General features: G+C 51.9%; 1 protein-coding gene across 1 annotated transcript in view; it reads left to right on the forward strand.

The window, feature by feature from the left end:
- MYOF (myoferlin) overlaps positions 1–12,636 on the forward strand; it is a 1,388,224-nt gene that overhangs the window by 1,297,362 nt on the left and 78,226 nt on the right. The gene's annotated exons all lie outside the window — the stretch shown is intronic.

A 12,636-nucleotide genomic window follows, 5' to 3' on the forward strand; every position in this document is an offset into this window, starting at 1 on the left:
GGAACTTCAGGTCTATGGGTATCTAACTATTACTTTACAAGGCCTAAGGAACTTTGAGGCCTAACTTGTTTTGCCTATGTAACTTAATTAAATGGGGTAGAAAGTTGTTTTGTGCCTATTGGTAAACAAGAGGCTTTGTTAACCTTGTGCATGATGGACAGATGCATTCAAAAGACCTAAATCGTGCTTCCATAAAACATCTGCTAATTAGTGTAGAATATGTGAACTATGTGGCGTTTTGTTCCCGTTCCACAGGCAACACCAGGTGGCAAAGGTCCGCGTCCCCAGTTAATGTGGGCCCAGGGCTGTTACCCCCCCAGTGTTGCCCATGGAACGGGTACATAAGGCCATTAAATAGGATTTTCCTTCCAACAACGGGGCACCGCGTGCGACCCGTTGTAGGAAGGAAAATCCTTTACCAACATGGCCACCATGGAAAGGGAAGGCAGGGCTCCGTACGGAGCTCCTCTTCTCTTTTCATGGCAGCCGTGGGAAGCTTAGAGGAAGCTGCAGCGGCAAGGGCCGCTGCAGCCGAAATAAGGTAAGTGGGAGGGGCAGGATTAGTAAAGAAAAGAAAACTGGGACGTAGGTTGGGGGGGAAGATGGCGGCGGGGCGAACCGGCGGTCAGGCATCTTGGAACGCAGGCGTGTACCGTCGGTTCAAGTCCGTGTTCCTAGCCACCTAATTGGCTGCTCCCCCGCCCGGGGTGCCACTGTTAATTATTCTAAATTGCACCATCATTATAGACCCTGAAATATACTTTTGGGGGAACTGGCAGTGGGTTATTTTGGGTCTATGAGCAGTACGAGTGGCTTTCAAGGATGGAGAGGTTAAGGTTACCAAACCCTTAACTAACGAAAAGTTGTGTTTTTCCTGGTGAAGTCGTTTATAGAATTATCCAGGATTTCATTTGAATGGTAAAGGGGAGCTCAATTGGTTACTAGAAAAAGTCCATAACAAGATCAAGCTTTAATGAACCTATTTGTCTCGTTCAGAATCTCAGAACTGTGAATTAGTAGGGTAATCCTGGATGGGCGGAGGCTTAAACAGTAGACATTTAAAGAATGCTTTGGTAGAGACTGCCTGCATTTCACATGGCATGGAACAACTGGACTCCCTCCTTTTGACTGCTGATTGGTCATATGGTGCACATCAGGGTGTTGGCAAAGTCACATCGTGTGCAGCACAAAACAGATTTTTGAAAACAGTGTTTACTTCAATTGTGAATCAGATGTTAGCTGAACAGTTTGCTTATTGAAGGTGGATGTTGGAGACTAGGTAAGGGTACATCTAACAAGTTTTGTCAAAGAAGGGGTTTCACATGATTTACATCTGGTATGTGTAGTCTGGTGTGAGGAATCTTGTACACATTAGTGATAGCAAACTGTGGAACTCGAATAGGGTAGCTTGGTGAGGGTGGGATAGCTCAGGGGGAACTCGTTAATCTTGGAAGCAAGACAATGCAGTGCAGCACAGGTTTGAATCCCGATCCTGTGCTTAGAAACCAATCTCTGGTATTAAACGTGTTATAAAAGAATAATTATAATGTATATGGTACTTCCGGGTCGATGCAGTCTTCAAGTTTGTAGCTCTTCTTGACAAACAAGGAATATATGAATGTTGATATGTAGAGAAGCATCAGTTTTTTCATTTGAACCAGATTTAAAGCAATAAGTTCAAATAGCTTCTTTTGCTCTTTTCACATTGTCGTCATAGTAGCTAGACAGGAGCCATCTCAAGTGTGCTAAGTGTAATGGATTTGGCCAGTTAGTTATGTGTTCCCGTTATCTACTTTGTAGAGGGATGTTGTGATGTGACATGCACAAAGCATGTGATGTCACTGGTTTAACTTTAGAGGCATTTAATAAAGTGTTGGCAGCTTTGCAGATTTGAGACAATGACCACCTCAGATTCATCGTGTGCGCATCCGTTAATTCTGTGATCCTGGTGCAACACACTCTGGAAGAGACATTGAATGTTGTTGATTCCAATCACAGTTTGTAGGTTGATAGGCCTCCCAGACCTCTGGCCCAGTGTACCCACTTTGTGCAGTTCACTTGGGGTTACTTCAACCCTTCCTGGCACTGCAGCCTTGAGGGCGCCATAACCCTATTTCTCAGTCTCATCTAGATTTGGGCTTTCCAGGGTCCCATACCACACAACTTACTCTGGTGTAAACTCTTGTAGCTAGATGGGTAAGAGGATGGAGCAGGTAAGGAGACCTATAGGAGAGCGGTTTCTGGGACATTGCCTTGCCTTTTTCCGACTGAGTTCTTTCCGACCTCTCAGATTTCACAATAATCCCCCTGATCCATCTTGTTCCTCCTGCCGTCTGTTCATGCCTAGGGCTGATCAGGCACAGGAACCTTCATGTTCTGCCTATCTAACATTTGGTTCTCACACTACCCATGAGTTCTTTCTTCATTGCCTGATATTCTAATCACTGCTTCCTCCTCCTGGGTTGTTCTCAACTGGTCTGCTGTGGTCTTCCTGCCCACTCTTGCTACTTTTAATCCTCCAACTCTGGGCTCTCTTCCTTAGGATATCGCCTTCTCCTGCAATATCGCAATTCCAACCTTCTCCGTACCACCTTCACCTCAGTGTTTTTTCCTCCACCTCCTCTATCACATTCACCACCTGATGTTATCTCCTCTGTTTCTTCCGGCCTCTGATCTTCTCTAATTCCTTTTGGGTTTCACCACCTCCTTCTGAACCCAGATTCTCACCCCTTCTTCTGGCCTTCCACTCGCTCCTCCTGCATCCGGTTGTCATTCTGATTCTACTACCTCCTGTTGTTTTTCTGTCACTGCCTCCTCCTCTACACTTTCCTCCATTTCACAAGCCTCTGCTTCTGCCGCCATTCATCCTTCTCCGAACACGAGTCTCTAGCAAACCCACACTGAACAACTGTGGCTGTGTATTTATACTGTTACCTCCTCCCCGTGTGAGACTTTCTTTTAAACTTCCATTTTTATTCAGGTTTACAAAACAGTATTTAAACGTTCCCAACCCCCCCCCCCCACACCCCCATACCCCACCACCCCAACTTGTGCCCACCCCCCCAACCCTGTGTCCAAACCAAGTCTGTTGATCCGGGAGACTCTTAACGTCCTCTCCCTCTCTACGAATGTGATGCAGCTAGTGCCCGTAACTCCTTTAGGCCTGAAGCCGCCTTGCCCCGGGTACCGGGCATCCCTGTCCTTTGTAGCACGACTCTCGGTCTGATTCTCCCCGTTGAGTCTGAGTTCCCCATCCAGGATTCAATGGACCTCCCATCCCTAGGATTGTTGTACTCCAAACCAGTTTGTGAGGAACGAGCCAGTGTCATTGTTCACCATGGCAGTCAGTTTGTCCATCACAAACATGTTTTTACCTTCTTCATCCAATCTTCCTTGGAAGGGGGCTCCAGGCTTTTCCATTTTTGTGCGAGGGCTACTCTACCCGCCCGCAACATTGTCTCCCACATCCTTGGGTATCGGTGTACTTCTGTTTCCTCCGGGGGGAGGCCCAGTAGCATCGTCAGGGGATTTAGAGGTAAGAGTTCCTCTATCACTTCCGCCATCCAGTCCCTCACTGACCCCCAGTACACTTGAGCCTTTGGACAGTGCCACCACATATGGCTCCTGGAGCCTACTTGACCACATCCCCTCGGGCACAACGGGGACACCACCGGGAACATCTTAGATAATTTCACTGGGTCACTATGCCACCCTTGCAGTACCTAGAAATTGTGCTCCATATCGGCGGTGAATAGGTTTCCGTGGAAGGCAATTTTGAATATTCTGGACCAGGAGTCCTCTGAAATCTCCTCTCCCGCCAGATCATTCCAGAACTTACGAAAGTTTCTCCTTCCCTGGAGGTCGTACGTGTTGAGGATTTTATACATGCAAGATACCGCCCCCTTCCTCGAGGTAGCCGTATCTATGAGCTTCTCAAAAGGCGTTAACTGTCTACTCAGGTTGGGACCCCATGACTGATCACATAGAATGCCCTTTAGGCGGAGGTACTCAAAGATGGATAGGGATCCCTGGCCAAGCGCGTCCCTTAGTTCCTCATAAGGCAGGAATTCACCCTCCCTGAACATCTGCCCCGCCCACTCCAATCCCTTATCCGACCAGGCTTGGGAGGACCTAAACCCTTTACTACCCAGGTTGAGGGGGTGGCCCCAGAGGGAGGTCATCGAGGACGGCCATGTAGTGAGGTGCGCTGTCTGAGGCCCTTCCTTCCAAATGTCCCAGAGAACCCCCAAGGTCGGGTGGGTTTTCAAATGACTCGGGATTGTTCTTCGTGGAGCCCACAAAAGGTTGCGGGCCTTCAGGGGGTGGGTGTCCATATCCTCCAGGTACGACCAGTACGTCCCCATTCCTTCCTTCATGTGTTCCAAGAGTACCCGCAGCTGGGCAGCACGGAAGTACAGGTGGAAGTCCGGCAACCCAAATCCTGCCTCCTCCTTTGGCAGCGACAGCGTGGCCTTCCTGGTCCTCGGGGTTTTCCCCTGCCATATGAAGTCCTGGGTAGCATTCTGCAGAACCCTGAAAGCCTGCTCCGGGACGTTGGTCGGAAGGGCTGTAAAAAGGTATAAGAGTCGTGGCAGTACGTTCATTTTAACCGCCATCATCCTGCCATACCAAGAGAGGATCATCCTCCCCCACCTCCTGAGATCTGATGTGATCCCTGTTATTATGGGGTTGTAGTTCGCAGTGGCCAGTTTAGTTAGATCCCGTGTGAGGAGAACCCCCAGGTATCGTATTTGAGCCTTCCTTATTTCAATCCCGTGAAGCCTGTCTAGGGGGTCTAGCACCGGGTCCCGGGGTCTCATAGGGAGCAGGACCGATTTCGAGGCGTTGACTTTCAGGCCCGAGAAGCGTCCAAACTCAGTCACCAGGCCCAGCAGAGGGGGGAGAGAGGAGCTAGGGTCTACCAGGTAGACCAGAATGTCATCTGCAAATAGGGAGAGTTTAAATTCCACCTACCCCCTGTTGATCCCCTTAATTCCTGGATGTGATCTGATCACTATAGCCAAGGCCTCTATCGTGAGGACATATATCGGAGGGGAGAGGGGCACCCCTGTCTTGTCCCTCGAGAGAGGAGGAAGGCATCGGTCAACTCCCCATTCACTTGTACCCTTGCCGCTCATAATGTGGGCCCCGAAGCCCATCCTCCTCAGGAGGAGATCCATATACCGCCATTCGACCCTGTCGAACGCTTCCTCCGAGTCTAAGGAGGGGACACTTGCGTTAAGCTCCGACTGTTGCGTGAAGTGGAATAGGTCTATGGTCTTGCGTATGTTATCCGAACCCTGCCTCCCCCTGATGAAGCCCACCTGATCCCCATGGGCTAACTTCGGCAGTATTCCCTCCATCTGCCTCCCCACCACCTTGGCCAGAATCTTAACGTCGATATTTAGCAATGATATGGGGCGGTAAAATGCGCATTCTGCGGGGTCCCTCCCCTCCTTGGGTAACACCGCGATGATAGCCCCCAGCATGGATTCGGGGAGAGCTTCCCCCTCTAGCACGGAGTTGAAAACCCTCACCAAGTAGGGGATTAAGGAGGACCGGAATCTTTTGTAAAAGTAAACAGAAAACTCCTCATCCCCGGGGGAGGTTCCCACTTTCATCCCACCTATCGCCTTGTCCACCTCTTCCTCGGTTATTGGCCCCTCCAGACCCTCGGACATCTCCCTAGACAAAGCAGGGAGTTGTATTGAGTTCAAGAAATCTTCTATCGGTGCAGTTCCCCCGTCGTATTCGGATGAATACAGGGTCTCATAATATCGCGAAAGGCCTCTCCAATATGGGAAGACTCGCAACCCAGGGTTCCCTGAGCATCCCTCACTTCCCTCACCATTCTGCTCCTCTGGACCTCCCTCCGCTTCCAGGCCAGGATCCTGTCCGCTTTGTCCCCTTTTTCGTAATACTTTTGCTTGACCATCTGAAGACTTCTCTCCGTTTTGTGGAGACGTAAGTCCTTTAGCTGGAGCCTGTAATCCTCCAGGGCGGCCACATGGTCGCGCTCTGGCTCCCGGTCCGGGGAGCCCCTCGGCTGGAGTCGGGCGATTTTTATTATTTATTTATTTTTTTTTTTTTTTTTCTTTCCCCCGCGGGGTCTTCTCCTGTGCCTCTCTCCTCCTTTTTACCGATGCACCCTTTTGGATAAGAACACCCCGTAGAGTCGCCTTAAAGGCGTCCCAAAGCGGGTGTGTGCCCACTTCCCCATTGTCGTTTAGCTCACAGAATTCTGTTATGGCGTCAGCAATCTCTTGGGCGTGAACCTCGTCCTTTAATAAGGCATCGTTGCATTTCCAACGGCCTCTGCGTTCTTTACGCCATCCCCCTGATATTGTGATCCCCCACCATGTCATGGTCCGACCAGGGTACAGGATTGACCCTGTAGCCTGCAACATACGGGCGAAGGGCTTCGTCCACCAAAATATAATCTATCCTTGAAAACGAGGCATGGATGGCCGAGTAATATGTGAAAGAGGGGATTCCTGTTCTGGGGGACGGAATTGAGTCTACCAGGCCCAGCTCTTCATTCACCCTCCGGAAGGTTCGCGCCGTGGACTCATCCGCGGGTCTGGGAGTCTGGGGGCCCACCCGCTTCCTATCCAAAGATGGGTCCAGCACCATATTGAAATCCCCTCCTACCACCAACATGCCCCATACAAATAGCTTAAGCTTCTCCTTTACCTCCTCCCAGAATTGGGCCTGTCCATCATTTGGACGATCCACCACTGCCAGGGTCAGGGGGGATCCTTGTGAGGTGCCCCTCACCAATAGAAAACGGCCCTCTGGGTCCTGCAGGGTGGCCTCGCTAGTGAAGCGGACACCCCTGGCGACTAGGATAGCCACCCCTTTTCTTCCCCTTGTGGGATGCATGGAAAACCTCCCCTATGCCCCCCCTCTCATTTTGGGTTCCTTCCCCCGCGCCCAGTGTGTCTCTTGCAAATACAGCAGGTCTAACTTTGCCCTCCTGAATTCTCGGCAAACCAGGGACCTCTTGGTAGTGGTGTTCAAGCCCCGCACATTCAGGGCGCCCACTCCCAGGGCTGGTTGGCAATCAGCCACAATCTAGGTCACCAGATCTTTTGGGCACCTGCTTAGCATCACTGTTCCCTTTTCGCTCCCTTAGTCTCACTGTTTGGACATTATTTGGACCTTCCCCCAACTCTTCCTCAAACCCCTTCCCCAACCATAAACCCCCAACTAACTTCGTCACCCCCTCCCCGGCGTCCAGCCAATTAGTTCCGCCGTTCCTGGCATTAGGCCGGACCACCAGACTGCCCTTCCCGGTCGGGCACTCGTGTCCAAGCTCTTTGTTATGAGCCCAGCTCCCCCCTTCTTCCCCGACGTCGCCCCCATCTTATTTGCTGCTCTGGGGGAATCTTTATTCATCCGGACCATCATTGCGTCGGATCCCGCCCCTCAAGTGGACGAGTCACCCCGATCCACAGTCCTCTTGAGTCTTTGCGCTCCTCCTCCCTCACAGACGGTGTGGTATTTAGCTTCCTGTATTTTCTCTAGCCGGTTTTCCTCCTCCTGGACCCAGGACGGTTCGAGGCCCCCTCTCCGATCGCAGCCGGGCTCACCGGCCCTCTTCTGGGGGTAGGCTCTGTCACATAATCCTGAATGGCCCCTTTTATGTCCTCTTCTGTAGTTAACGACGTCCGTTGGCCCATGTATTCGAAGGTCAAGGAGAATGGGTACCCCCATCTGTAGCGCACCCCTTTATCCTTCAACAGTTGCGTGAGGGGGCGTCACATTCTCTGCTTCGCCAAGGTGTAGGCGGAGAGGTCTTGAAATATTGAGATCTCTGCGTTGTTGTAGGAAATCACCCCCGCTTTCCTTGCCTCCTCCAAAACCTTTGCCTTATCTGTATAATAGTGAAATCGCGCGAGGATCGAGCGGGGGCCCCCCCGCCCTTCCGCCCGCTCTGTGCACACGATCAAATGTCAGCTCCGTGGTCATCTCTTCAGTGAAAAGTAGGGTGATTATGTCTCGCACCGCACGGATTAAGTCTCTCTCCGTTTCCCCCTCCACCTCGGGGACCCCAAAAAGTCTAAGATTGTTCCTCCTTTCCTTATTTTCGTAGTCGTCCATTTGTCTGGCCCTTTCCTCGTCCCTCTTTTCCAGGGCCGCCAGCCGCATATCCATTAGCACTTCCTGCGTAGCTGAGTTCGACTGATTGGTTTCCACCTGCAAGAGTCTGTCGTCCACCTTCTCCACGCTGTTGTCCATTTTTCCAGTTTCTGTGCAATGTCTGATCGCATATCCCGGATCTCCTGGAGTATGGTTGCAAATCCCCTTTCCATGGCTGCTGAGGAATGCGTCGGGGCTTCCGAATGGGCCATGCTTCCGTGGTTTATAGGGTCCTCGTTGTTGTCACCAGCCCCCTCGTAGCGAAAGGTTTGCAGGGTCTCCCACCAGTTTATGCGGGCATTTCACATATCTGCTTGCCTCACACCCGGGTCTATCTCCTTGTCCTGTTAAATCCTGGGGGACTGCAGGCGGCCACACGCCCTGCGAACTAACGCAGGGGCCTCCACCTGCAAGATGTCAGCGCCAGTTGATTCTGTTGGCTTGGCGGCGTTGCTCCCCGGTTTCTCGGGAGGAGGGGTCGTGGGGTGGAAGCCCTCCGGGTCTTTGACCTTTGTCGCCGTCGTCTGTCTCCTCCTCAGGCACAGGCCTCGCCGCGCTGCACCGGCCCAGGGCGGGCCTCCCACGGTACGGGGGTCACCGTCACTGGGCTGCTCTGGATTCCCCTCCACTGGGCGGCGGGGTCCACCCCAGGCTCGTCCCGCTGCCACCAGTTCTCCTCACCGGGGGGGTTTGTGGGACACGCGCCCAGGCCCTACCGCTACGGGAGCCCCGTCCGCGGTGCTTCTGTCTGCTCACGGGCCCGCCCGGAGGCGCGTCCTCGTCCTGCTTCGGGACCGATGTCCCAGGTCTCCGTGTTTTCCCGTGGTGGCGGGCGGAGGGCTCTCCGCGTGGGCCCACCACTCCGATGAGTGCCCCGCCCTGCCGGGCAATGCCCACGCTCGCGGGTCCGCAGCCGCGGGGATCGCCCTTCCAGGCCCTCCCTTCGCTCCATCGCCTTGGGCCGTGAAGCCCGTTCTCCGGCTTCCCGTTGCCCCCGAAGTCTGCTCTTTCGAGCAAAGGCGGCTCAGGGGGGTCCGGCAACCCATCCGACACTGCGTTGCCGCCGGGGGGGGCTCAAACCCCTTCAACGGTCCGAGTCGGCGGGAGAGCAACGCTCAGGCTGCCATCACCTGCGCGCCCCTTGGTGGCCTCCGAGTGAGACTTTCAATGGGCATCTGCACCTGTGGCTTGTAATAACTGTATAAGGGCTGGAATTGCTTGAGTGCAGCTGGTGCTGCTTTGGGCTCCTGGAATGGGCAGAACCTAAAACTGGCCTGTCCACCATCTTTGATGTTCGTTTTCGTCCTCTCACCCTCTTGGTGCAGCTTGTGCTGAGCTGGGAGTAACCTGTGATTCCAGTGTCTGAGTTAGGTGCTGAAAAGAACCTGGGCAAGCTTGTAAACAGTTTGTTTGGTTTCACTTTGTGTTTATAGTAACGTGACATTGTATCCCCAATGTGAGAATCACTTGCTGGGGAACAATATTTCTGCAACTTTGCTTCCTGCAATTAATTCTGTTTTTGGAAAGTCATAGATTGGGAACATTGGATTCCTCCACGGGTCCTGTGAGCTCTGATGCAATTTTACACAATATAGCTAAGAAGTTATAAGTGCATCATAATATACACAAGCATCACAGAGTGAATGGATATGATTTAGCTTAAAGGAATGGCTGTCTTCTAGGTTGAAGCGTTGAGTCTGCTCGGGGAGATCTTCAGGCTCTCTGTTGGGGAGGAGGGTACCACTTTATTCCCCTGCAAAGTCTCGGTAGATTTTGGGCCAGGTTATGCTTTTAGGGCTGTCCTGCCATAATAGGCTGATGGAGTGGGAAGAGTGCAGACCCCATAGACTGGCTTTCGAGAAGCACTGCAATTGTGCCCTCCCATGTGACTGTGACCAAGGTAGGGTAAAAATGGATCCTCCCCATACAGCCGAGTCCAGCATCCACTGGCACAGGGTGACATCCCACTCCATGAGTCATAAACTTGGTGATCCCCAGAACTAGGCAGGGGACTTCATCATACCACCTGCAGCGAAGATGCTGTTCATCACGAACTCCTTCACTCCACAGGAGTGGGAAGAATTCAGGCATTTGGTGATCAACATGTTCGCCAAGGCCCCACCATGAGTGGCTTCTGCCTCCACAATGGTGGTGGAGCCACAACCTACGGTGCTTCCTGAAGACCCCGCTTCCAAACACAACCATATGCCTGCTGTCTCAGTTTAACTCTACCTTTGGAGATTGGTCTCCTCGGTTGTCTCAGTTTCAGCGCCAATGCCTCCATGTTTCCAGGACTCCATGTTTGTTTGATATGTGATCATGTCCCTAATGGGCTCGAACCCTTGAAGTCTGGAGTCTAAAGAGGGAGAGTTCCCTAAAATATTCTATCGAGATGAAGGTCTACCTGATTCAGCCTCTGATTTGCCTAACTGGTTTAGAAACCACGCCCAAGCTTGTCTTTATGCAAGTCTCAGGTTGTGGGAAGTCCCATGTGCTCTTTCAGAGGACGGTTGGGAAGTGTGGCGCATTCTGGAAGCCTGTGGTCCAGTACAATGTCGGAGTCCTCCAAATACACTTCTCCCTTTCAACCCTGCTGTTGTTGACATGAACATGGTGGCATGTATGAAGTTTGCTTTTGCTCAGACGGTGGACTGAGACCTTGCCAGCGTAATCATTTTTTTGTATGCACGCATGCCACCCTGTGAAGCCTGGTGGTCCAGATCTTCACTGTAGGTTCCAAGGCAGACATCTTCCCACCCTTGCCCTAGGACAGGGAGGCCAAAAAACTTGACACCATTTGTCACATGGTTTTTACATCTGCCAGCTTGGGCTGTAAATTCTACCTGTGCCTTAGCCATGTCTGAGATATCTGTGCGTCACCCTCAGCTGTATTTTGGGTGTTGAAAATGTAGGGCAATTGATGCATTATTGGGGTTGGGAAATGTGTTGCATTGAGATGGCTTGTTGGCGTTGGGAAAGGTGTCACACTTAGATGGATTTTTGGGGGTAAGAAATCTTTTGGACGTAGATGGATCTTGGTGTAGGAAATGTGGTCACACTTGGATGGATTTGTGGGAGGTAGGAAATGATATTGCACTTAGAAGACTGCACATGTAGGTCTACACGTGTTTTGCTCTTGGAGACTTACACTCCACTTGAATATCTGAAGACAAGCACATTTATTGCACTCAGAAGTTATTTGTAGGAAGTAGTCCTTTGTGCTCAGAATGGTGTCAAGGTTTTAAATGTTTTTATTTTTATTTTAAAATCAAACAAACACACTACAACTGTTTCAAAACATAGAAAGCATCATATTCCAGCACATTTTTATCAAAACTCCCCAACTCCCCCCTCCACCCTTAAACTAGAGCCGGTTCTCACATGTCGTTTACGGGAGCATCATTGGGTAGCACAATACTTAGGCAGTCATCATCCGGGTCCTCTGTTTCATTGTCACCCTGGTGAGGGTTTGCCAACGAGGCCACCAGTTGCCGCCAGGCCAGCAAGGGCCCTACTTCCTCCTCGCCCCCCCCCTGGTGACCGCTTCAAACCAGACTACAGATTCAGCTTCCACCCACCTCAAGAGGTCCGTCCACCATAACTCCACCCTAGGTCTGTGGGCCGCCGTCCAGCCCATGGCAATCCTACGTTTGGCCAAAACATAAGCCAGGTCCTTCATCTTGCTTGTGTTTCAAATGCCGGGGTCTAGGAAAAAGCCCAAGCATGCATGCCCAGGCCGATTCCACATCCAGCACCACCCCCCCGCCAGCCAGTTTCGTCTTGACCTCGTCCCAAAATCTATGCACCTCCGGGCAAGCCCAAAACATGTGTAGCAGTCCCGCATTCACCTCTCCACACCTGGGGCATTGCTGCGTAGCTGGTCCCCCAAACTTTGCAATCTTCCCGGGGGTTAAATAAGCCCTGTGGGTAACATACAATTGAAGCTGTTGGAATCTCGCGTTTTGGGACACCTTTTTGTGGTACCTCTGGGCCCGTTCCCACTGCCCATCCGTCATGGGTCCTCCTACCTCCTCCTCCCAATCTTGTCTCAATTGGAGCAACTCCTTCCCTGCCCTTACTCGCAGGAGCTCATATATCCTCGATATTTCGTGACCGCCCTCTGATACATCATACATGGTTTCCAGGGAGGCGTTTGGGTCTTCCGCTAGCACTGTCTCAGGCCATCTTTCTCTAGTCTTTCTCACAAGCCTAGTGTAGGTTATATATTGGCCACCATGTACTCCCGTCTCTTCCTGCAACCTCTGAAAGTCCACTGCCTCCCCTTTCTGCCATATGTCCCCAAGGGTGGCTAAGCCTACCTGTTCCCAGTATCTGCGGACCGATTCAAGTAGTTGAGGGTCGCTCCCGCACAGCGCCGCCAAAGGGGCCTGCTGGGAGTACGGCTCTGAGTCCCCCCCAATCTTCCATGTCATGTGCCAGATCTCCCAGCCCAGCCTCACTAGTCGCCCCTTGCCCACCAGTTTGTCTCTGCAC

Source organism: Ambystoma mexicanum, chromosome 8 (genome assembly GCF_040938575.1).
Source record: "Ambystoma mexicanum isolate Mex_15411 chromosome 8, UKY_AmexF1_1, whole genome shotgun sequence".
NCBI classification, from domain to species: Eukaryota; Metazoa; Chordata; class Amphibia; order Caudata; family Ambystomatidae; genus Ambystoma; species Ambystoma mexicanum.